This window comes from Palaemon carinicauda, chromosome 41 (assembly GCF_036898095.1).
Source record: "Palaemon carinicauda isolate YSFRI2023 chromosome 41, ASM3689809v2, whole genome shotgun sequence".
NCBI classification, from domain to species: Eukaryota; Metazoa; Arthropoda; class Malacostraca; order Decapoda; family Palaemonidae; genus Palaemon; species Palaemon carinicauda.
In genome coordinates this window covers 13844899-13872160 of record NC_090765.1, presented here as the reverse complement: position 1 = coordinate 13872160, position 27262 = coordinate 13844899, and the positions used below count along the sequence as shown (strand labels likewise).

The 27262-nt window shown below is 42.1% G+C and overlaps 1 pseudogene; it reads left to right on the top strand.

The window, feature by feature from the left end:
* LOC137632237 (mucin-21-like) overlaps positions 1 to 27262 on the top strand; it is a 200600-nt pseudogene that overhangs the window by 111477 nt on the left and 61861 nt on the right.

Here is a 27262-nt window from a genome sequence, read left to right as displayed (position 1 = left end):
GGTCCGCTACTAATGCACCAGTGCGTGTGGACTCTGCTTGTAAAGCATTGCCACCACGGTAGGTCTCTCCCTTGCTTGAGACTCGGCTACTGTATTATCGGACAAGGTTCTTTCAGATGAGGAAGTTGCTGTTCCCCCTCCTACTGATATTCCCTTGAGGACTCTGTCAGACGGAGAGGAGCCTAAAGCTGCTTAGCCCTCTATGGACTTTAAATAAATCATGCTGATTTTTAAGGATCTTTGTCCGGATCTTTTTGTAACTGCTGCTCCTCGTTCGCCTAAACGTCAAAGCTTACACTAGGCCTAGCTACTTCGAAGCCGTTGTTTTATAAGCTAGTGCTCTCTCGCTCTCCTAGAGAGCTTTACGTTTGCTAGGCGACTGGTTTATCACCAGGAGGAGTTTGGGGGATACAGCCTTTGCTTTCCCTTCTTTTAAACTGGCTTATAGAGCGAGAGTCTGATATGACACGAGAGAAGTTCTCGGCTTGGGAGTTCCTGCCTCTGCCCAGATAGACTTCTCAAACCTCATAGACTCTCCCTGGCGCCTGGCCATGAGACGCTCCAAGATTTTACAGGTCAACTTCACAGCTGTTTTCGAGCCTTTGAAGTTTTGCTGTACAATTATGTCATGCATAAACAAGGCTTTCAGGGATGGCTCCAATGATCTGACAGCCACGCTCTCTGCAGGAACAAGTCCCTCAGGGATGGCTCCATGATTTGGCAGCCATGTTCACTGCAGGAGTACGTAAGAGGCAAGTGCGCTCAATGTGTTCATTGTCAAGACAAACTTCACGATGAAGTCTACCAGGCTGTCTTGACAGCATTTATGGAAGGCGACTGGATGGTCTCTCTCGACCTTCAGGAGGCATACTTCCACATTCCTATACACCCGGATTCCCAACCGTTTCTGAGGTTTGTTTACAGGAATGTGGGGTACCAGTTTCGAGCTATCGGGGATCCGAGTCTCCCTATACTTGGACGACTGGCTTCTCAGAGCATCGTCCAGCCTTCGCTGTCTGCAGGATCTACATTGGACGTTGAGTCTGGCCAGGGAGTTGGGACTTGTGGTCAACCTAAAAGTCCCAACTGATCCCATCCCAGATTATTCTATTTTTGGGGATGGAGATTCGCAGTCAAGCCCTGCTCGAAGTCCAACTAATGCTGAAAAGAAAACGTTTATTCAGTCAGGAGTTGGAACAGTCTCGTAGGGACTCTCTCATCCCTGGAGCAGTTTGTCTCACTAGGGAGACTCCCCTTCTGCCTCTCCGGTTCCATCTAGCCTCTCACTGGAACTAGGACAAGACATTAGAGACGGTATCATTCCCAGTCTCCGAACCAATAAAGGCATGCCTGAAATGGTGGGACAGCAATATCATTCTGAGAGAGGGACTATCCCTAGCAGTCAAGAACCCAAACCACTTGTTGTCCTCAGACGTGTCGGGTTTGGGTTGGGTGCGACCCTGGACGGTCGGGAATGCTCGGGTCTGTGGACCTCAAGTCAGAAGAGCATGCACATCAACGGCAAGGAGCTATTAGCAGTCCACTTGGCCTTGATGATATTAGGAAGCGTCTTCGAAACTAAGTGGTAGAGGTCAACTCAGACAACACCACAACTTTGGCGTACATCTCCAAGCAAGGAGGCACACACTCCTTCACGCTGCTCGAGATCGCAAGGGACCTTCTCTTATGGTCTAGAATTCGAGGCATCTCCCTGTTGACGAGATTCATCCAGGGGGACTTGAACGTCTTGGCAGACTGTCTCAGTCGGAGGGGTCAGGTGATACCCACGGAATGGACCCTCCACAAGGACGTGGGCAAGAGTCTTTGGGCTTCTTGGGGTCAACCAACCATAGACCTCTTTGCCTCCTCGTTGACCAAAAGGTTACCAATCTTTTGCTCTCCAGTCCTTGATACAGAAGCAATCTACATAGACGCGTTTCTACTGGATTGGTCTTTTATGGACTTATATACATTCCCACCATTCAAGATAGTCAACAAGGTACTGCAGAAGTTCGCCTCTCACGGAGGGACAAGGTTGACGTTGGTTGCTACCCTCTGGCCCGCGAGAGAGTGGTTCACCGAGGTACTTCAATGGCTGGTAGACTTTCCAAGAAGTCTTCCTCTAAGGGTAGATCTGTTACGTCAGCCCCACGTAAAGAATGTCCATCAAAGCCTCCCCGCTCTTCGTCTGACTTCCTTCACACTATCGAAAGACTCAAGAGCTAGAGTTTTTTCGAAGGAGGTAGTCAGTGCGATTGCAAGAGCTAGGAGAGCTTCTACCATTAGAGTATACCAGTCGAAGTGGGAAGTCTTTCGAGACTGGTGCAAGTCAGCATCTGTGTCCTCGTCCAGTACCTCTGTAGCCCAAATCGCAGATTTTCTTTTACATCTGAGAAAGGTTCGCTCCCTTTCAGCTCCCACGATTAAGGGCTACAGGAGCATGTTGGCTTCGGTCTTTCGACATAGAGGCTTAGATCTTTCCAACAATAAAGATCTCCAAGATCTCCTTAAGTCTTTCGAGACCTCTAAGGAACGTCGTTTGGCAACTCCTGGATGGAACAGGTTTGAGCCATTACATTCAGCCTCCCTGAAGGATCTCACCCTCAAGACACTTTCCTAGTGTGCTTGGCTTTGGCTAAAAGGGTCAGTGAACTTCATGCCTTCAGTAAGAACATTGGCTTTTCTACAGAAAAAGCCACTTGTTCACTTCAACTTGGTTTCCTGGCCAAAAATGAACTGCCTTCTCGTCCTTGGCCTAAATCTTTTGATATTCCTTGCTTATCAGAGATCGTAGGCAACGAACTGGAAAGAGTATTATGTCCTGTTAGAGCTCTTAAGTTCGATTTAGCTCGTACTAAGTCATTACGAGGGAAATCTGAGGCAGTATGGTGCTCAGTTTAGAAACCTTCATTGCCTATGTCAAAGAATTCTTTGTCATATTTTATCAGATTTTTTTTAATACGAGAAGCTCATTCTCACTTGAATGAGAAAGACCGATGTTTGCTTAAGGTTAAGACGCACGAAGTTAGAGATATAGCAACCTCCGTGGCCTTCAAGCAAAATAAATCTCTGCAAAGTATTATGGACGTGACTTTTTGGAGAAACAAGTCAGTGTTCGCGTCATTTTACTTAAAAGATGTCCAGACTCTTTACGAGGACTGCTACACACTGGGTCCATTCGTTGCAGCGAGTGCAGTAGTGGGTGAGGGTTCTACCACTACACTTCCCTAATTCCAATATCCTTTTAATCTGTCTCTTGAAATGTTTTTAATATTGTTTTATGGGTTGTTCGGAAGGCTAAGAAGCCTTTCGCATCCTGATTGATTTGGCGGGTGGTCAAAGTCATTTCTTGAAAGCTCCCAGATTAGGGGTTTGATGAGGTCCTGTTGTATGGGTTGCAGCCCTTGATACTTCAGCTCCTGGGAGTCTGTCAGCATCCTAAGAGGATCGCTGGGCTCCGTGAGGAAGACAGACTTACAAGGCAGAGTAATCGTCTAAGTCAACTTCCTCACCAGGTACCTATTTATTTTGGTTTTGTTATATTGATAACTGCCAAAATGAAAAAACTCTTAGCTTATACGCTGTAAACATAATTAACTCTGGTCTCTACCCACCTCCTTGGGTGTGAATCAGCTATTATATATTCACTGGCTAAGTTAAATATTTAAAAATGATATTTTAATTATAAAATAAATTTTTTAATATACTTACCCGGTGAATATATAAATTAAATGACCATCCCTTCCTCCCCAATAGAGACACAGCGGGACGAGAAGAATTGAAGGTTTTGTTTACATACAAGAGTGGTATCTGGCCGACAGTTGGCGCTGGTGGGCACACCCGCAACCTTCATAGCGATCGCTCGCGAGTTTTTTTTAGTATGTTTTCTGTCGAGCCGCAGAGTTGCAGCTATTATATATTCACCGGGTAAGCATATTCAAAAATTTATTTCATAATTAAAATATCATTTTCCTTAATTTGCCAAAGTGGAAGAATTGCCGAATGGTTATGATAATGATGATTAACATCAAGCTACACCTTTAGGTGTGACTATAATTGTTTTCTTTTAAGTAGTGTTTTATCTTGTGGAGTGCCAATCAGGAGTAAGAATTTAGGATCCTAGGCTTATAATGGTTGAAACTTGATAAATAATGGTATTAATTAATTTGTAGATCTTGTTTTTCTTTTATTACTGCATAAATAAAGCATAATTTTGGCTAAAATGGCAAGTTAAAGGTGGTTAATGATGACCATGAGGTTTGTTCAGTGGAGAATTTTAATTTTCCAAAGTGGTGTGAGAACAAGAGTTGGCCGATCAATTGAAATATGGAAATGCTGTTCGAGGTGATATTCCGTTATTTGATCTGTGAAACATCTTGGCTCATAGGAATGAGAATAAGGAATGGAGAAAATCAATATAAAATGGAATTATTTAAATTTAATCCAAATTTTTTTTTGTGTCAACATATTTTACTGTAAATTGTTATAAAAATTATTCCCATAAGACAAAAGAATGAAATCATTTGTTCATATGTTGTATGGGAATATGAAAAGGGGAGCTAATAAGTAGACATTAAAATATCGCGCAAGCTAGCTATTTTGACTTGAAAAAAGTAAAAAGGGGATATATATTCATTTTTAAATAGCCACAAAGATAAGGTGCTACTATGCAGACTAAATCCGGACAGGTTAACTTCACTTACCATGCAAAATCCTATTTGTGGTGTGCATGCCTCTTCTAATGTACTGTAGCTAATTGGGAGTCAAAAGAAATCATAATCATCTGTAATATAAAAGTGAACTAGAAAGCAAGAGATACTTTGATAAACCTAGCCTAACCTACTGTACGATGATTTAGGTATCCAAGTCTAGCCTAGCCTATAAATACTATAGTTACCTGAAAATTACCCTTTACTGATATAATAGTATTTCCCATTATTAGGTTATGTAATTTGCGTATTCTAAACCTAGACTAGCTCTCAGGTTATACAGTACTCAGGCAAGTAATGCTATGAACTACTTAATGTGGTCCCCTTGTGGTAATTGGGAGTCATCAAAGATGGAGATGGAAATACATTGCATAGCGAGGAAGACATTACGAGGAGATTGAGATAATATTTTGAACAACTATCAAACACTGAGAATGAGAGTGAGGAGCTGGGAGAAGTATAGAGAGTGGAGGGGTCAGAAATACATATGAAATATAGAAGTGAAGTGGGCATTGAGTAAAATGAAAAATGGTAAAGCACCATGTCCATAAGAGTTTCAAATCAGAATGATCAATATACTAGCTCAGTGGGGGAAAAATGGATGCTGGATTTATTAAAAACAATATGGGAGAGTCTAATGGTGTTAATATTTAAGTAGAAATGTGATGTCATGGAATGTGGTAATTACAGGAGAATTAAATTAATAGAGCATTGTTTGAAAGTTCTTGAAAGAGGTCTTATGTTTTGAAAACATTGTATGAAAAATGGTCGTCCCCCTTCTTGTCAATAGTAGAAGTGGATGCAACTTTAGCTTGTCCGAGTACGTATTGGGGTTCAATTATAGAATGGTGCAATATTAGTTAGGACATTGAAACTTGCATAATTGAATAGATCTTTAATCTTCGCAAATACACTTTTTTGAATACCACATACTACTGGCGGAAACTTCTATTAACGAAGTTACAAATTTTGATAAAAAAATACCCTTTTTGCTCCTTTTGTCATCATAGCACATATCATAGGTAGTTCAGAAAAACAATGATATGTGGTGCTTCTACAGTAAGTTACTTTTTCGAACAGAATAAAGGGCCTGATATCATAAACCTCTGTTATTTATTTTTGATATTGGAATACAGTGGAACCTCTACATCCGAACGTATCTACGTCTGAATTTTCCAACATCCGAAGTAAAATTCGAGCAAATTTTTTACTCTACACCCGAATTTTATTTCGACACACGAAGTAAGCAATTTTCGTCGTACCGGTTGTATCCGAATTTTTATACACGCGAAGTACAATTCGAACACGTTCCTACTCTACACCCGAATGTGTTTTTCGACACCCGAAGTAAACAATACCCGTACGCGTAGTCGGTGCTCATAGCGCCTGAAGTGTTTTTTATTTCCGCCGATAGAAGGCAGCACATCAACCTCGGAGGGACGCTCAATTAGCGTGGCTTGGGTCAGTCCTCGGTTCTCGTCGGCTTCTTGCGGTTGTGCTCTGTGCGTTCTGCTATTAACCGTGTTTTAATCGTGATTTTTTACGTGCATCCTTTAACGGTAATTTACGTAAAGTATGGGTCCTAAAAGGCTTAGTTTTGCCAGTGGTAGTGGTAGTGGTGAGAAAAGGAAGAAGGAAATGCTTTCTTTAGAAGTTAAGCAGGAAATTATTGAAAAACATGAGCGTGACGTCCGCGTGAGTGAACTTGCTAAACAGTATGGCCGTAATATGTCGACGATCTTGACAATCCTTAAACAGAAGGAAGCTATTAAAGCAGTGAAACCTTCTAAGGGGATCACCATAATTTCAAAACACTGTACCCCTATCATAGAAGAGATGGAACGACTTCTACTAGTATGGATTAAGGACAGAGAGATCGTTGGCGATACCATCACCGAGACCGTCATCTGCGAGAAGGCGCACGCCATCTTTACGGACTTGAAGGAGGAGAGCTCTGAGGGTGATGCTGGGGAGAGTTCAACCGAGCCTTCCTCAGATGATTTCAAGGCATCTCGTGGCTGGTTCGAGAAATTTAAGAAACGGTCCGGGATTCATTCAGTTGTTCGCCACGGAGAGGCTGCTAGTGTGGACACAAAGGCTGCAGGTGACTTTGTCAAGAACTTCGAAAAGATCGTGCCGGAAGAAGGCTACGTAGAGCAGCAGGTGTTTAATTGTGATGAAACCAGGCTGTTTTGGAAGAAGATGCCGAGTCGAACCTACATCACTGCCGAAGAGAAGAAATTGCCTGGGCATAAGCCAATGAAGGATCGGTTGACTCTTGCCCTATGTGCCAACGCTAGCGGGGACTTTAAAGTCAAGCCCTTAATGGTTTACCATTCAGAGAACCCTAGGGCCTTTAAAGCACACAACGTCGATAAGGATCAGCTTCATGTTTTCTGGCGATCCAACTCGAAGGCCTGGGTCACTAAGCAATTCTTTGTGTAATGGGTTAACCAAGTTTTCGGCCCTTCTGTGAAGAAGTATCTTCATGAACAGAAATTGCCTTTAAAGTGCCTGCTATGCCTTGACAATGCACCCGCTCACCCCCCCCCCCCCCCGGACTTGAAGATGATATCTTCGATGAATTTAAGTTCATAAAGGTGCTGTATCTTCCACCGAATACCACCTCTATCCTCCAGCCCATGGACCAGCAAGTACAGCTTCTTAAAAGAACCTGTACACCAAGCACTTATTTAAGCAGTGCTTTAATGTCACACAAAGCACCAACTTAACTTTGCGTGAATTTTGGAGGGGCCACTTCAACATCGTGCACTGCTTGAAGATCATAGATCAGGCTTGGGTGGGATTAACTCTACGGACCCTCAATTCTGCCTGGAAGAAGCTGTGGCCTGATGCAGTTTCTCCTCGAGATTTCGAGGGTTTTGATCCCGAACCTGATTCCGTTGTGGGTGCAGCGGAAGCCGTAGAGGAAATCGTCTCCCTTGGCAATTCCATGGGTCTGGAGGTCGACGCAGATGACGTTACGGAACTCGTCACCGAACATCACGACGAACTTACCGCGGATGAGCTCAAGGAACTCCATGCTATGTCGCAGCACATGAGTGATGACGAGGAAGGGAGCGAGGAGGTAGAACATGTGTTAGGTTCGACGCATATAAAAGAGGTGCTAGGAAAATATCAAGACGTGGTCGACTTCATCGACAAATACCATCCAAAGAAATTGCAGGTTTGTCGTGTAGTTTCTCAGTTCGATGATGTTTGCCTAACTCACTTTCGTAACATTCTGAAAAGCCGTACCAAGCAATTATCTATCGATAATTTCTTTAAAAAAAACTGCGAAGCGAACTCGTGATGAAGAGGATGTAAGTGATTCGAAGAAAACGGCAAAGAGTGAAGCGGAAGAAAGTGAAACAAAGAAAACCGAAAAGAGTGAAGCGAAAGAAATTCAGTCAATTTTAAGTGTAGAGAGTGAAAGGGATTAAAATTACGTAATCATCAAAAAGAAAAAAAGAAAATGTAAAAAAAATATGATATAAAAAAAAAAAAAAATAAGCTAAGTTATGTTAAAGTTCACTTAGTGTAAGTTAGAATAAGTTACGATATTGTACGTTTATCATAGTTAATCTCTCTACCTCCTCGCCGCCCGTCCGTCTCCTCTCTGCGTAGCAAGACTAACAACACCTGCGCTGGAGTTTCTAAGGTAAAGTTACGCTAAAAACCCGTTTCTTATTTATCATTTTTTGCTAATTCTTCTTATTTACATGTCTATTATCTAATTTAGTGTTCATTATTCTCATGGGAAAATTATGTGTAGTAGTTTATTAAGAAGTTATCATAGGTTTTTGGGCTCGACCACGGATTAATCCTATTTCAATGTATTCTTATGGGGAAATTCGTTTCGACATCCGAACATTTTCTACATCCGAAGTTGGTTCTGGAACGGATTAAATTCGTATGTAGAGGTACCACTGTATGCAATATAATCATGGCTGTATTTTACTGATCATGTTAATAATAAAAGGTTAGGGTAGAAACATGTGTTTGATATATTTAGTCCATGTTCGAACAGATGCTGGATGTGTATAATTGATAACGCTAAAATACTAGCACATGGGGCTAATGCGCATAGCAAAACATAGTCCACTAACTGTACCTGAACATAGAAACAGAGAGATAATGTGTAATTGCGAGTTAAGTGAGGATATGGCATAGCAAAAACCAATAAATAATTACCTCAATTAAGAAAAGAGGTATTTGTAATACAATGAACACTGCTACGAACGATTCCTTAGAAAATAGGATGTGTCCAGGAGTCTGGCATACAAGAGCTTGTGTTTTGACAGTGTTTCATTACTGTTAACTGGTTTTGATTACGGTAACTTTTTATTATGATTACTTTTTTATGACGATGACTGGCGGAAACAAAGTTTATAAAAGTTAATTGTTCCTGCACTAACAAACCTTATGCTATTTATAGAAATTCTTTCAGCGGAGCTGGAAGGTTAGGCATTAAACCTTTAATGTGCGGTGGCAACCCTACGCGACCACTATTAGTGGGAGGGATAGGGGTTGTTTGGGGGATACCCAGCCACCTACAGGTAGTCGTCGACTTATGACAGAGATAGGGGCTGAGAGGTGCATCATAAGTTGATTTCGACGTATGTCTAACTCAAAAAGTGAAGTTTCCATAGATTTATTATGATGCGACATGATTCGGCAATCATCTCGATCATATTTTATCAATATTTTCTTATTGTTTATCATTATTTCATTTTCTTGTTTCATAGGATATAATATGCTCTATTAATGTATTTTTGCATTCTATTTTTCAACTTCAGAAATATTTTACTAATCAAGAATTACTTAATATTTTGTTTACCTTTGTTTATGATCAGCTAATCTGAAAGTCCCGCTACCTTATCAAAAGATGGCTTACATATGAATGGCGTATTTTTCATATAATTTCTTAACTTATTCAAGATATCTTCATGATGAATATTACATCAGCGCCAATATGTTACATTGAATCAGTTTTTATACAGTTCGTTTTAGCCATTATTATTAATCATGCGAAAACGTTCTCGCTCTTTCTCTGTGCATGTGTGTGTGCTCACGCGCATGTGGGTACAGTAGTTCATTTTTGAAGCTTCATACAGTTTTTCATTTTTAGTTCATTAGTAAACCTTTATATTTCATTAGACATCATTGCATTTAATTGTGTATATTAAAGCATGCTTATATATTTTTAAATTTCTTGAGCATTTCAATAATCAATGATTACTTTTGATTTACTTTTGGCTGGCATCAGCTGATATCAAGGTCACGTTGCTGTATTGCGATTATGCACACATACAGTACGAATAAGACAGAATTATATAATTTTCTGAACATTCAAAATCTCCTTATAAAGAATATTACATCTGCACCAGTATATCATAGGGTTTCACAGTTTCCATACAGTTCGTTTATAGACATTATTAGTTATCATAGGAATTCTCTCTCTCTCTCTCTCTCTCTCTCTCTCTCTCTCTCTCTCTCTCTCTCTCTCTCTCTCTCCATATTTCTTTGGACATTACTGTATAAGAAATTCTTTTTGGGCTCGAGCCATGTCGTCTTGATGGAAGTTCCCTCCAGCAACTTTCTACAGTATAATATTTCTGCGATTGATATTATAAGAGAATTACTGTCAGGTATCATGGGGTCCTAACCCCCGGAACGACTATCCGAAGATATCGTATTTAATCAGGGATGTATCCTAAGATAACTATAGGTATCTGCACCCCGAATAGACCTTTCCCAGTCTAATCCTCTAAAGGGAAGGATAAGTGAGGAGCCGTTACATATCCTATCACCTTTCAGTGTTCCCATATGACCCTGCCTCTCCATTCCTTCTCTGCAGCTTATTTGCTTCTGTGTGGTATTTTTGTGTGCTCTCTTTTCACCTTTTTTTGAAGATTTTCTTTGTATGTTGGCTTCCCCTTCTTCGTCGAAGTTGAGTACCTATCTCTCTCTGCCTTTTCTTTTAGCTGTTTTTGCTTTGATTCCCTTCGGGGAGTTATATTTTAGCTTTTGTGTGAGAGGAAGCCTGAGCGCTTCGAGTCCAGCTAGCCAAGGCGTTGGGTTTCGTACCTGATTACTTCTTTTTCGTGTTTACTTGTATATTTGGTAAGTTTCACGTTAGATAGTAGTTTTTTAGCATTACGATGCTTTGGGCTCTATTTTAAGTTAGCATTTACATTACATTTTTTTTATTTGTCTTTTTTAGTTCGTATCAGTTTCGGTTAGCCTAGCCAAGAGACGGTAACTTGTTAGTTGGACATGGACTCGCCGTTTTTGTTTTTGGTCTTTAGTTCCGGTTTTGTTGACAGTGGTCTCTTCCCTCATGAAGGTTTTTACTCATTCATACTAGTCTGAGATTTTTGTTCCACTTGTTGGCATTTCTCGGTACTCTGACCATTTTCGCTCTTGGCCATCGTGCTACAAGCATCTGAATTCTCTCAGGGTTAGGAAGGCGCAGTTTTTTGGAGTTCCCCTTTGCGAAAGGTGAGGTCACTTATCTTGTTTAGTCGGTTAGATGACTGTCTTACTGCCTTTTCTTTTAGCCTCTGGGATTTTTCTTTTGACTTGTCGTATCCAGGCCTAGCCTATCCTTCGACGGCGTGTTCGTTTTTCCATTATGTTACATTCATTTACATATTCTCATGTTGGCTTGCGGTAGTTCTATTGTGTTCCCCTTTTTTGAAGGGTGAGTTCTTTCCTATTTGTGTGCTGCCGTATCCTAGCCTACGAGAATTTTAGATAGAGTAGTAAAATTTTTACTTTGTCTTTACACCTCTCCATGGTGAGTCTTCCCGTTACTGATATCGAACTTAATTTTATTTATAATGCTGTATTTTTGCTATTGTTGTGGTGAGGCCTAATCCCTTTGGGGTTCTGGTCTTATAGACCCGTTAGCATACCCCTTTATGTAAGGGCGAGTTGTCAGACTGACGGCATTGCCGGTACTTATGACTTCGTCGTCTCCGACGGCATTCCTTTTCTTGGGCATACGATAGTGATACGTCGCTATTTAAGGTTTGCTTACGGCATGATGTTTCTGTGGGAACTAATGTCGTCTGACTTTGCTGCCATTCTTACCAACACTGCCGTTACTGACGGCTGATGAAGCCTCGTATAGGAAATTGTTCTTATGCCTCTGCTTTAGGAAGAGCCTTGGGAGATGGCAATGCTGTTACCTAAGTGTGCCGTTACTAACGGCAGTTTTTGTACCATGATGGCAAATGTTTTCTTCGTCGGCGAATCCGTTGAGCCGCCATTCTACATACGTTCTTGATCTCCCATGGTTGGACTGAGCAGTTTTTTGGAGTTCCCTTTGCTAAGGGTGATTTCTCCCTGTCGGTGTTCCGACTTACTTGTTCTGACGTTCCTTCATAGCCTCTGGGATTTCTCGATTTACCTGTGGCATCGACTTATTAGGCTTAGCCATTCTGCATTCGCTCATGTTGTCTCGTGCTAGGACTGCGCAGTCTTTTTGAACTCTCCTTTACGAAGGGTAATGTCATCATGTCGGTGCGCCGACTTGCATGAACGGCTGCTATCTCTTAGCCTCTGAGATTTCTCGATCGGACGGCGGCTGCCGTCTCAGACGGTGTGGCGTTTATTTCGTTGCATGGAATTTATTATGTGACCTTCCATGTCCGTCGGTAGGCTTCTCACCAAGGGGTGAGCTATCAGACTGACGAGAGTGCCAGTGTCTGGCTTTGCCGCCACCTTTTGGTGCATTGTCCTATTGTGCCTGTATGGGCGATGCGTTGCTGCTTGCGGCAGTGCCTCCACTGGCGGCGCTGCCTTCAGCTAAAGCATGGTTTTCTCTACAGGAACCATTGCCATTTGTCTCTGATATTCTAGGCTCCTTTGCCCCTAACGGTGTTGCTGTTATTGGCGGCGGGGCTAGTACTGGTCTGTAGGAGGGGTTGACTGTGCCATCACTACCTCGGAAGGCAAGAACATGATTCTGGACCACTTTTATGGCATCCAGAGGCCCCTAAGACCTGCACAGTCTTTCCCTGGTTGAAGCGACTAACAGCGGCTAGAAAGAAAGCTATCTCACAAATAGCAGGCGCTTCTAGCACGCTATGGGCAGGCTCTTCATCCAAGCTCCTTCCACTTCCTTTTGTTCTGCAAAGGAAATATTATGATATGGCTAACGAGCCCCTTCCCGCCTTGCCCCTGGATCCCTCTTACAAGGGCTTTCTCTGTACCGAGACTTTCCAGCCAAACAGCTTTGCTTTAGACAATTGAGCTCCTCTACATTGAAAGGGCACGAAGTATCCCATGCATGCTGCTTTAGGGTTATTGGGCTACATTGATAGATCTAAGGATTTATCGAAGGACTCTTCAAGGCGATCCTTGAAATCTCCCCTCTTGTCGGGTACTCGGACTCTAGAATTCCTTTCCCACCATTTAGTCAACCTGTGGACAAATGTAATCCTGAAAAGAAGCGATACTGTAATTGGGAGATTCCACAGGCAAGTACCTGAAGCGGAAGTAACGCGCCTAAGGAAAACTTGAGGGGTCTTCTCTCTTTGACCCAGAAGTAAAGAAGGCAGCTTATAAGTGGAGAAAATCCTCCAAGGATTCTCTCCTCCATAGAACCATGACTTCTAGGCCCTACGGGAGGGCTCCTCAACCTCCCAGGAATCAGCCTTAACCACCAAACCCTTCAACAAACTGGACAGCAGGATCCCTCAATAAGGTTTCACAACGTCCCTTTCCTGCTAGAGACCTTAAGGGACCCAAACCCTTCTGAGGAAGAAGTGGAAGAGGGGGCTCCCAAGTTAGTCGCTCCTGCTAGGGAGGGCAATCCTCTCCCCTGTCCACTGGTGGGGAGATGCCTGCAATGCCTCAGGCAGAAGGGCCAGCACCACAATGCAGATCCCTGGATGGTCACAGTGATCGGCATAGGGTATTGAGTCCCGTTCATTCAATCTCTCCCTCCACTAACTCGGGATCCAGTTCCATCGAGCTCCTATACGAAGAGAGCGGGCCATCCGGGCTGAAGTCCAGACCATGTTGAAGAAGGGCGCTCTCCAAGAAGTCTTCGACAGGTCTCCAAGCTTCTACAGTTGATGCTTTCTTGTGAAAAGGCATCTGGAGGCTGGAGACCAGTCACACGGTCATCCAAAAAGTAAAGCTAAAGGACTTCATGTGCACACTGGATCTCCCTTTGGAGATCCAGATCCCAATCCCCCTGTCTTTAAGGAAGTATCTCAGATTCATACACGAGAACAGGTATTACCAGTACAAGTTGCTGTGTTTCAGCCTATTGACAACACCTTAGGTCTTCACGAGGGTGTTCGCCGTAGTGTCATCTTGGGCTCACAAGAACGGCATTCGTCTTAAGGTACCTGACGATTGGCTGATTCTAGCAGGCTCGGTGACGACCCTTTTTCTGGGCATCATGATAAATCTCAAAGTCATCACTGCTCCCCTCTTAGAGATTGGTATACCTGTGTATGATTATAGACACCAAAGTTCCAAAAAGTCTTTCCATCAGGGGACAGAGTACTCAGGGTGAGGGAAGTGGCAAGTCTCTTCCTCAGACTGGAAGATCTTCCAGCCTTACAGTGCTTGTGCCTTCTAAGACACCTGACTTATTCCCAGCAGCCGCTTCAGGATACGATCTCTCTATTGACGGCTGAAGTCCGTACAGAATAAGAACACCAGCTCCCCGGACACTCTAGTCCCTATGGGACTGGATCAAGTGACAGATCTTCAGTGGTGGGTGTCAGAGGACAACCTCCTCAAAGGCTAAACCTTCTTGTCTCTCCTCCAGACTTGATGCTCTACAGAGACACATCAAAAGAATGATAGGGGCCCATTTTCTGCAACACAGCCTCAGGCCTCTGATCCGAGTCCAAAAAGTACATAAATCTCCTAGAAGAGAGCAGCCTTTCTAGCACCCCACTAGCTCCAACAGTCGCTGGCGGGTCACTCCGTGGTATTGATGAGCGACAACACTACGGTAGTGGCTTACGTAAACAGACAAGGTGGTACCTTTTTGTAGCCCTTAGCCACCTAGCAGTAAGATGCTTAGATGAACAGAACATTCAGTGTCCCTATCAGCTCGCTTCATTACGGGCAAGAGGAATGTGCTTGCAGACACCCTGAGCAGAGCGACTCAGATAGTGGGCTCTGAATGATCTTCTAATCCTCTGATAGCCAACAATGTCCAGACTTTGTGGGGTTCCTCGACTCTAGACCTGTTTGTGACATCCCTGAACTTCAGGCTCCCGCTATACTGCTCTCCAGTTCTGGACCCTCAGGCTCTATGGTAAGATGCCTTCTAACAACGGTGGGACAACATCGATGTGTACACCTTTCCCCCATTCTGTCTGATGAGAAGGGTGTTCAACAATACCAGATCATCCAACAACCTACTAATAACACTCATAGCCCTGCTTTGGCACCATGCAGAATGGCTCTCGTTCCTTCTGCAACTAGAACTCCCTCAACGACAAGATATACTCGAACCACACATGAACATCTTCTGCAAGGCGGTTCAGTCTCTCCGGCTTTACACCTGGAGACTTTCCAGCATCTCCTCTCTCAGAAAGGCTTTTCGCGTATAGTTGTGAGAAGGATGTCTGGATACTTACGGAGATCTCAGCCTCAGTTTACCAGCAAAGTGGACTGTCTTCAGTGGTTGGTGTTGTGGAAGGGGTATCTCTCCCCTCGTTGCCTTTATACCAACAATAGCAGAATTTCTTGTACAGTATACCTTTGGGAGGAAAAACTTCTCTCGGTCTTGGCGGTGAAAGGCTATCGCACAGCCTTAACCTTAGCCTTTAGACTGAAAGGAGTTGACCTTTCATCTTTGTTGGAACTTAAAGCTCTCTTCATAGGAAGTTATAAGATCACTTGCCCCCAGTCGGAGATAAGACCTCCTTGGAACTTGGTTCGCGTTCTGCGGTCCTGAGAGGGCTCGCCATACGAACCATTACGCCAGGCAACAGACCATAATCTCACATTGAAGACAGCGTTTCTACTGACGCTTAAGCTTCCGCAAAGAGTAATTGAAATTCATGGTCTTTCATACGTTACCCATTCAAGGGGATAGGTGGCAGTGACATTCGGTTTCGTCCCAGAGTTTATTGCAAAAACTCAAAATCCGGGGGTACTGGACCCTAGATTCGAGCCCTTTCAGGTTAAGTCTCTCCGTTCTGTAACCAGTGAATCAGATTAAACGTTACTCTGTCCAGTGAGAAGTTTAAGATATCTTGAATGCACTGCAGCAACTCTCTGTCAGTACTGTACAGGTAGAAATAAGAGGAGGGTCACCAAGAATAACATCTCTGCCTGGATTTGTAAAGTTAGACTCGGCACTGAATCCTGACCCTCCTCTAACTCGAGAACCCATAGCTTACGTTAGGGGCATCATGCATGTTGCATAATATTTTTCATAACTCTGACCATCCTTTACATTCAGATTTCCCTGGACAATTCTATCCTGTTTGTAATACTAGGCAGGCAGTTAATTCTAATAGCCAGGCCTTCTCCATCACGAGGCTCAATACTACGCAGGACTCTAGAAGTTTTATTCCAGCTGTTACCAAGTTGTGGAATGATCTTCCTAATCGGGTGGTTTAATCAGTAGAACTTCAAAAGTTCAAAGTTGGAGCAAATGCTTTTTTGTTGACCAGGCGGACATGAGTCTTTTTATTGTTTATTTATGAAATATTTGTTTTTGATGTTGTTAATAGTTTATATATGACGTCTGTTTTGACGTTGTTACTTAATTTAGAATGATTTATTGTTAATTTGTTCTCTTCATTTATTTATTTCTTTATTTCCTTTCCTCACTGGGCTATTTTTCCCTGTTGGAGCCCCTGGGCTTGTAGCATCTTGCTTTTCCAACTAGGGTTGTAGCTTGGATAGTAATAATAATAATAATAATAATAATAATAATAATAATAATAATAATAATTAGTATGTCTCTGGCCTTCAAATGTAACTTTTCTTTAATGCAGGTAATACAAGTGGGCATGGGTTAAGCGTCGGACAACCTTCACCGCCCACTACCTGCAAGACGTGACCCACAGGAACCTCTATACGTTTTCTATCAATCCTGTGGTGTCTGCACAACAAGTGGTTTAAGAATACCTTAGGCTTCTTGTTGGAGTAACAGATGGTTGAGGGCATTAGTTACCCGTCATTAGTCTGGGATGAATGGATAAGAATGACAGGCTCTTTTCTTTCCTTCATCTTCCCCTCTCTTGGGGAATAGTGCCAAGGGTCCCTCTGTAAGCTGGTCTCTCTTCTCTGCAGATAAGAACTATTTCCCTTGTGTAGCCTAGTATAGGTATTGGGAAACATGTGTGTAAATTATGTATTCCTATATTTAAACTCTGAATATGCTTACCTAGACGTTCAACGCTATCTCTCATAACCACAGGTTGCTTAGGCCGCTGTTAATACTCCTTTTATGTATCATTTTAGCAACGTGTCAAGGATTTTTCTCTAGCTACAGTCAAACACTGTAAAGAGAAAACCCATGTCAGTGACCAAACCAGTGGTCGGACTTACCCCCTCGTAATTGGTGAGTCATCCCTATAAATAGCATAAGGTTTGTTAGTGCAGGAACAAATGACATATTGGAAAGTAATTTATATTTTTCTTAACTAAGACAAACCTTTGATGGGCGACCTCCTGAGAATACCAGAGGCTGTTGGCATCTCTTGCTCTTGTCTTCATAGGCCTATACTTCCTTGGATCTTTGTATGAGCATCTTCAGCCCTCCATCCGTGCAATCCTACCCTGGAGAGGCATATACGACCAACCCATAGCATGAACTCAGGCTTTTTTGTCAACCCTCAGACAATGGTGCTCTACTGCAGCCTGAGTTCACTTATCAGCCAATATTCTCTTCTAGGGATAACTCCTTTCCTCGTCCACAAGGGAGGTTTTCACCACAGTGGGTAATCCCCTCTTACGAGCTCTGAGTACTTGTCTTTTTTGACAAGGACAGAGAATCCGTAGCCCTTCCACAAGAGCATATTTGTCTTTCTCTTCTACCCACATGTCGAGGTGTGAGGGCAGTTTTCTCTTCAACCATCGAAATCCGAACATCCGGTTGAACGCCCAGACTGATGCGTTACGTCTCTTTGGAAGAACTACATTTTCATCAAGTTATTTCTGAGCCTCGACAGTCAGTTCTTCTTATAGTAGTCTTTAGTTTCGTCCTCTCATCCTGGAACAAGTTAGTTCATCAAACTATCCGGCGAGGAGAAGGCATACAGTCAAACAAGCAGTTAGTTTACAGGCTGTTCTATGCACGTTCGACTGCTAGGACTCATGCTCCTAGTTTCTTGGACATCCGTCATCGAGGAAGTATCTTCGTTTATACAGGCATTCCATGTCAAGGTGCAATGCTTTGCTATCGACAGCACCTATGGTTTTCCCGTGAGTTTTTACTTTAGTGCCAACTTGCTCCTACAGGATCGGCTTTGTTCTTTGAAGACTTCGGGACAACTGGCTGATTTTAACAGACTTGGTGGCTTCCCTTCGTTGCCAATGAGACAACTCCTCGAATTTCCCACAATTTGAGGATTGAAGTTAATTTTGAGAGATATCCTGGTTTTCTAATCAGAGATGGGTATCCTTAGATATATTTATCATCATCAAGCTGCAGAAGTTTCTGTGGTAGTCTCTTTCTTGTTTGAAACGCACTTTCAGCCATTGGTAGTTACATCTCATGGGTCACCATTTCACTCTGGTTTGTCAAGCCTGCATCTGAATCCTGCGAATCCAACCTCTTCAGGGGCAGCCAGATCCCAGGTGGTTCAGCACAAGGGATCTTCCCTTTGTCTAGTCTCTACAGGACCCTGGCAGGAGGTGGACCTGAGAAGATGGTTGACAAACGAGAATCTCAGCCAAGGAGTCGACCTCCTCGTCCCATCCTTGGATTTGATGCACCTTTCAGATGCATCAAAGAAAGGGGAGGGGGCCCACATGCTGTATCACTCGGCCTCTGGGATCTGGTTAGTGTTCGAAGGGTACCGTCATTCAAATCTTCTCGAGATGAGGGCAGCCTTCCTAACGGACAAGGGGTAACCCTTCGGGGGGTAACCCAGAAATGAGCTTCGGCTAAATTTTTCAAGCAACACTCGATGTCTACCGTCAACTTGAGCTAGACCTCATAGATGGGAAACAGAGTTTGACCAGAAGGTTCACATCCCTTATGAGGGAGAGTCCCTCCATCAACCACTGGTCAGCAATCTTCCTACTTTCGGGGAGAATCACCTACAGCGGTAGCAGATGTTGGGTGCTTTTCCATGTCCACGGGAAAGACTTCCTTTGCCTGTTTGGTCTACCCTTCAGGGGATTCTTCTGGCGGGAGTTGGATTCGTCCACTCCCCTTCCGAGGTAGGGCCCCTCCTCCAGCCTCTGTTCAGCAATCTTCTTGTTTGCACAAAGAAGTGCCGACAGCGGAAGTAGACGTTGGTCTCCTTTTCCCGTCCGCGGGAAAGACTTCTTTCACCAGTTTGGTCTCGCCTTCGGGGGATTCCTCCGGCTGGAATTGGTCTTGTCAATTCCCCGCCATTGCACTGTGGAGGAGGCCTTGTCATTGGTAGTCTCTTCACGTTAGAGACTTGACTTGCCCATCAGACTCTGTCTACAACTCCCGACGGAGATCCCGAGAAAACTCCCTCCATGACATGATCTACTCTAACAGTCACATTTGAATATATTTCACAAATCTGTAGCTTTCTGCGAATTCATGCTCGGAGACTATCCAGCTCCTCCTCTCTCGAAAGTCCCTTTCCCAAAAAAGTTGCGAAGAGGATGTTTAGATACGTGCGTAAATCTTCGGCTTTGATCTACCAGGTCAAGTGGACTGTCATCTGTTGTTATTGTCGTGGTAAGGTATCTCTCCCCTCAATGCCACTATTCCAGTAATAGCCGAGTTCCTCGTTTACTTTTGGGAGGAAATCTTTTCTCGGTCCAGGTGATGAAAGGCCACTGCTTGTCCTTGTAGAGCCTTGCCTTCAGACTGAAAGGAATTGAACTTTTACTTTGTGATGGCATTGCCTCTCTTCATGCTCATCCTTTGGTTCCTGAAAGGTTCCCCCTACAACCCAGGACTCCAAGCAGCAGATCTTCACTTGACCTCGACGACAGGTCTCCCGCTCGTGTTGGCTTCGGCTAAGAGAGTCGGTGAACCCCATGGGCCGCCTTCAACATCTCTCATTCACGGCAATGGGCCAGGTAATGCTCGGCTTTGTTCCTGGCAGCCCGCATCCCAGATACAAGGTTTTCAGATTTGGAGTCCTTCGTAGTGTGGCCTATGATCCAGATTATTGGCTACTATGCTAGGGAGGAACTTAAGAGCTACCTCAAGGAAACTACAGGAGCTTGCCTCCGAGTGTCGGCACTCTTTGTCAGCCCCGGGAAGGTCAAGGGAAGGATCACCAAGAACATGTTCTTGGCTTGGATTCGCAAGGTAATGGACCGAGCATTGAATCCTGATCCTTCTCGTTATAGAGGAGACCTAGAGCTCATAAGCTTAGTGGCATGAGTATGTCCCTAGCATTTATGGAAACTACTCTGTGATGTAGGCCTTGTCAGCAGTCTTGTGGAAGCATCAAATGACTTTCACTTCCCACTTCCTGCAAGACATGATCCACAGGAACATGGAGACATTCTCCATTGACTCTGTGGTGGCTACACAGTAAATGGGTTAAACACCTCATGCTTCTTGTTGAACAAGTAGCAGAGGGGGAAGGACAGAATTTAACCATGGTTAAGTCTGGGATGAACTACAAAGAATGACTGGCTCTTTCATCTTTCCCCTGGGGAGGTAACAGCACCCATGGTCCTTGGCCTCCTCTGTGTGCAAGAAGAACCATATCCCTTGTGTAACCTGGTACAGAGAGATATACTTGTTACGTCCCCATACCCCCTGGTGAGGTGGGATTGGGTAACTGCTATGGTTGATTCTACGATTCCCATGTTTCTGAGAATTCTTACTTAGACTAGTCAAACTGCTGGTATCACACAATCACACATTGTTAGGTTACTTACCGTGATTTGCACGAATTGTCTCACGAGGTGTCAGGGTTTCTCCCTGTTACGTGCGGATTACGTACGGGGAAAATCCCGGGTCAAAGACCAGCCAGTTGGTTCGGACTTTCACCCTGCTAAAGGGCGAGTCAATCCCTATCAATAGCGAGGGTTCGTATTCAGTGTTGGAACAAGTGACAAATATAGAAGTAATATGTATTTTTCCTCACGATACAAAACTGTAGCTATTTATACAAATTGGCCCGCCATTACCTGTCCCCCGATAAGTCCTCCATGTAATGAAAAGTGATGTCAACACAGGTGTGTGTGGGATTGCGATAGCCGGCTACCCTTCCTACCCCTTGCTAACTAGTGGTAGGGTAGTTTACACCTTGCTAAAAGTCTTATGGCTAGCCTTCCAGCTTTGCAGAAAGCATAATTCATATACAGAGCTACAGGTTTGTATTATTAGGAAAAATACAAATTACTTCCAAATTTATCATATTTGTTTTATGGTTAAATGTACCTTTTCCTGATTTTAATTCAGTATAACTAATTTCATATCTTACATTTCAAATATCACAAAATTTTGATGAAATATAAGAATTGGAAATGTTTATACCGATGTTCTGAAATGGGAGTCATGAAAGAATTTTGTTGGATATTAGTTATAAGAAACACATTAAAGAAGAGGTTTGTAAATGAATAATGATTTGATGTAAAATTAAATATATTTAAAAGATACAATATTCGCCTTATTTCTATATTGCTTTAGAAAATATTGTGAATTTTATAATTTCATATGTGTTTACAGCTGCTTCTGGAAGTGGTACTGCTAGCACTGCGCCACCTATCACTACACCAACAAAAACATCTACAGGTATTTATTTATTTATATTTTTTTCAATATAATCTACTGTACTTTGTTTAGGAATAACTAATTGAATATTCCATATACAGTACTGTACATTACTGTACAGTATATCTTACACTTGGCATTGTTAATACTGTTAACTGATAGGCCAACTTATCTTTTTCTTTGGTTATTATTATGTAGTCTCAGCCACTTCATTTGGTTTTAAAAATATGTTAAGCAATCATATGTATTAATAATGTCATACTGTATTTTAGTTTTATATTTTTTCCTACGTTAATTGTTAGAATTATTTGCTCTGGCATAAATACAAACCTTCGTCTTCTACATAGGATAGATTATCAGCGAGGCTGGATTATACCTCTATTAAACTTTTATAACAAGGTATAAACAGGTGCTGAAGTGGGGCTTGGTTGTTCACTGATTTCAACCATTAGTGAGAATATACATTTTTTCACTTGGTATATATTTTGGCTTATTAATTTTTATTTTTCTTTCTTTCTAACATCTTTGTTAAGTGATTGATGGGGATGCTTGCAGATCTGCAGACTTGCCCAGAGGTATCATGACCTTGCGGCACTTTCATGAGTTGGTAGAGGGATCCCCACCTTTTATTCCCTGCCTGCAGAGGACACTGTTGCAAACAGGAATCTCCTTGTGAAGAGTGTCAGGAGTGGTTGGTGTATGGCAGGAGGAATAAGAAGGTCCAGAAGGAATTCTTTGCCCCCGGGGTCATCCTCAAAGTCTAAGAAGTCCCGGCCTCTTCCTCTGACCCTTGGTACGCTTCTTTCCGACCTTTCCCTGTTGGTTTCCTCTCGAAGCCAAATGGAGAAAACTGGTGGCCCATCAACTCTAGGCAAAGTCTCGAGTCTGGAAGACTTTCCATTTTCCCCTAGAGGAATGGGAGGGCTCCCCCGCAGGAGGCTTCATCATCATCTGATTTACAGGTTGACGAAACCCAGCGAGCTTTATGGACCTCCTTTGGTCTGCAAGACCTTCCTTCCAAGAAACTATTAGTGACAGCTCTGGCTTCAAAGGAAGTACAGGAGAGTGTTTCTGCTCCTGAGCTGGAAACCTTTGGCTTAACCCTTTCAAGGGCAGAGAAGAGAGACTCTTGCCTTCTCAGGCTTCACCCTTCAAAGTCAGCCACCAAAACCCCAGTCTTGGTATCACCCCATGCTTAGTGTTAGCATGTCCTCCTCACAGTTTCCATCTGGGATGCCCGGGCACTCTCTCAATATGAGAAGTACACTTCTTATGTTTAGTCTTGTGTTAGCGAGCAACATGCACTCAATCAGACACGTGCACATATCTGAGTGTGCTAACCTACCTGACCGCATTAACTTTCCTGAGTGTGCAAGTAGACTAACTGACCTGTCCCCACTGGACGACCCCCCTCTCCTAAACCTGTAGTAGTAGTGCACCCTACCTCTTCACGCATCATGCTGCCATGTGCTCATCCTGTGAGAGGTTAGGAACGGATGAGTTACCATGTGTGCACTTCACCAAGCAGCCATCCCCTTCCTGGATTCCATTCAGTCCGAACCATTTATACAAATAGAAAAATTTCTGCAGGACTGAAAGAGGACCAGGTTTAGGATAGTGAAACCTGGTTGCTGATTCCTCTAGACTTCTGCTTCAGACACTCTCCCGGCTGTCAATATCACCACTCAAGTGCTCTGGGTAGTATTCATTACATCATCATGCTGGCCGTCTTCTGTCTACCCATACTGATTAAACATGGTTTCCATCCCCTCTCTCAAATGAGAGTACCTTATTCTCTGATATAAAGCTACCCATGGTCTACCAATTGTCGGGGCTATCTTATCGCATTGCACCAAATCACGAGCTAACCATACACACCTCATCACTTTGCATGTCACCTACATTCAGCTCAACACCTCGCACACTGCTCAAACACACATCACTTTTTTTTACACTCAACCTAGAACCTCCTCACCACTGTGAGAGGTGCCTCACCAAATCACACGCTAGCCAGACGTGCCTCACCTGTGTGCTATTAACCCAGATGCGGTTTATCTATTCACTCACTACCCAGATGCACCTATCGATTACAATTCTCACCCAGACGAACTTCACCTATTTGTGAGCTACCCAGACACCTTAACATTGCACACCTTGCTACACCACGCGTTACCTATACGCACACCATGGGATTCTAGCAGTGTTTGAGGACACCTTCCAGCACCCCTGTGATAGCCTCGACGCCTATGCTTTTCTACCATTCTGCCTGATAAGGAGTGTCCTGAGCCAAGTCCAGTCCACTCCCAACCTCAATATGACTCTAGTAGCCCCGAGATGGCCCCGAGTAGAATGGAACTAGAACCTTCTACTTCTTCTAATAGAAACTCTGAGGGAACTGCCTCTTCTCCCCAACCTGTTGTATCAACAACACTTCCAGATATTTCACAGCTCAGCAGAATCGCTTTTGCTTCATGGATGGAGGTTATCTAGCATCTCCTCTCAGAGAAAGGCTTTTCGTGCGAAGTTGCCTGACAGATGTCTGGGTACCTCTGAAAATATTACTTTTAACTACTGTGTACCAACCCAAGCTATCTTCTATGGTTGGTCTCATATTTCTCCACTTGGTGCCTCTATTCCATTGATAGCCAAATGGAAGAGAAACGTCCTGCTCAGTATCAACCATGAAAGGCTATTGGTCACCCTTGAGCCAGGTCTTTAGGCTGAAAGGAGTTGATATTTCCTCTTCTACGGAACTCACAATGGTCTTACGGACCCTTAAACAGTCCTGTCCTCCAATAAATGTGAGACCACTGCCCTTGGATGTTACTATAGTTGTGCAGTTCCTCAAGGGGACACCTTATGAACTGTTGAGACTTACCTCAGACAGGAACCTTACCCTCAAAACAGTTTTCTTGCTTGACTCAGCCTCCTTCTAAAGGGTTAGCAAGCTTTGGGGTCTCTTCTATAGTGTGATTCATATCAAGCATTTGAGACAGGTCTCCTTCTCCTTCATCCTGAGTTCATAACTAAAAAACAGAATCCTTCAAATTACAATTGCAGGTTTTCTTTGTTTCAGGCAGTGAACCTTGGAGAGGTAACCGATATCCATGAATCCATGATCAACTGCATTTGTATCCTGTGAGGGCACTGAGGTGCTACCTTAAACGTATGTACGCAAATCGACCTCACCTGTAGCACCTCTTTGTCATCATTGGGAGAGTCACGAAGAAGGGGACTAAAAAGTTGACCTCCTCTTGGCTAGGAGAAGTTACTGGCTATACACAATCACCACCCTCACCTTCTGCAACAGGGAGAGCTCGAGTTATTAACAAGCTTACCATATCATAGGAGTCACTTTTAACGCACAAACAAATGAGTTAATGTTTGTGCATTAAAAAGTGTAAATTTAGTTTTAATGGGGATTACTATGAACAAGTTTTTGGTATGGCTATGGGTAATCCTTTGTCCCCACTTTTATCCAACATGTATATGGATTTTTTTTAATCTAGATTAATTCCTTCAGTGTGGTCTTCCCAAATTGTTTGGTATCGATATGTTGATGATGTTCTAGGTATTTTAGAAGAAAATTTTAATCTTGAGGGTTTTGTTTCAATCATTAATTCATTAGTACCATCTATAAAATTTACTATAGAAAATGAAGAAAATAATCGTATCCCATTTTTAGATGTTTTAATAGTTAGAGAAACAGATAAATTTAAGTTTTCCATATATAGAAAGCCTACAAATAATTTTTCATATGTACATTTTTACTCCGGTCACTCTGAAAATATAAAACATTCAGTTTTTTTCCTCCATGTACCTTAGGGCATTTAGAATTTGTAGCTTAGATTACATTGAGGACGAGTTCACTAAAATAGAAAAAATTGCAACAGATCTTTGCTATCCCAAATATTTCTTAGAAAAATGTATGAATAAGGCTAGGAAAACATTTTTTGGTGTCCAGTTGGAGAGGAAGGACACAATTAATAATTTGCTTTGTTTGCCATTTCATGTTTGTTTTTTAGATGTTATACCCCTTTTGAAAAAAACTAGACATTGATATAGTGTTTAAATGTAATTGTACGTTAAAAAACATGTTAATTAAGAATAGTTCTGTAAATGATAATAATGTAATACATAGCATTCCATGTTCAGAGTGTAACTTATTCTGTCGGCCAAACATCCAAAAGTATCCCAGTCAGATTAAAACAGCATCAGGTGGCCGTTTCCAGGGGTTCTCTTAATAATGCATTGGCCTCCCACTGGTTAGAGTCAAGTAACAGAATTGGATGGTCAAAGGCGGAAAAAGTAATCCATGTAAATGACTATTTTCAAAGGAATATTGTTGAATCCTTTTTAATCTCCTGTACTCAAGGTAGAAATTTGAATCTAAGCCCAGGTTTGTTTTCTGTTAATCCAGTATCATCCTTTTATCTAAATTCTGACTTCTCCAGAATTATTAAGAAACTGGCAGCTGTTGGATCCCCTTCTCCTATATAAATACAATGTCTTTGTATATGTATTCTCATTGTTGAGTGTGTGAATGTCCTGAGTGGATGAAAGTACTAACTCCAATCAAGTCTTCATTTTTCCTTTCGTGGCTATAATACATTTTATATTCATCACATGTCAGCTTTCGTGATTTCTACATTATACATATATATATATATATATATATATTTATATATATATATATATATACATACATACATATATGTATATATATATATATATATATACATACATACATACATATATGTATATATATATATATATATACATATATGTATATATATATATATATATACATATATGTATATATATATATATATATACATATATGTATATATATGTATATATATATATATATATATATACATATATGTATATATATATATATATATGTACGCACACACACACACAGTATATATTAGATGCCGGGATGCCTGAAAACTTTAATCAATCAATCAATCACACAATATATATATATATATATATGTGTGTGTGTGTGTGTATATTTATATATATATATATATATATACATATATATATATATATATGTGTGTGTATATATATATATATATGTGTGTGTGTGTATATATATATGTATATATATATATATATATATATTTATATATGTATATATTTATATATACATATATATATATATATATATATTTATATATGTATATATATATATATATATATATCTATATACATACAGTGATACCTCGGTACTCGACCATAATCCGTTCGAGATCCGTGTTCGACCTCCGATTTGTTCGAGTACCGAATTTTTTTTCCCCATAAGAAATAATGGTATATATTCTATTCCGTTCCCAAGCACTCGAACAGGCCCAAAATATTAATAAAACGTGTACCTAAACAACAATAATTATCTAAATGTGTATGAAATTGGTCAGAAAATCCTATAAAACAATTTTAAACCATTTACTGTACTAAAATAAAACAATTTTAAACCATTTTCTGTACTGTAGTGAACATACCTTTGAGCAGCGGTTCGATGGCATACAGGGATGGATGTGGAGAGGATGGAAGGGGGAGGTTACTGCTTGGAAGGAGAGTCCCCTTCCATGATGTGGCGGGGTAGTTCTCCTTCAGGAGTTGTTTCTCTCTCCAATGAAAGGGTGGGCAGATCTATTTCAGGGGT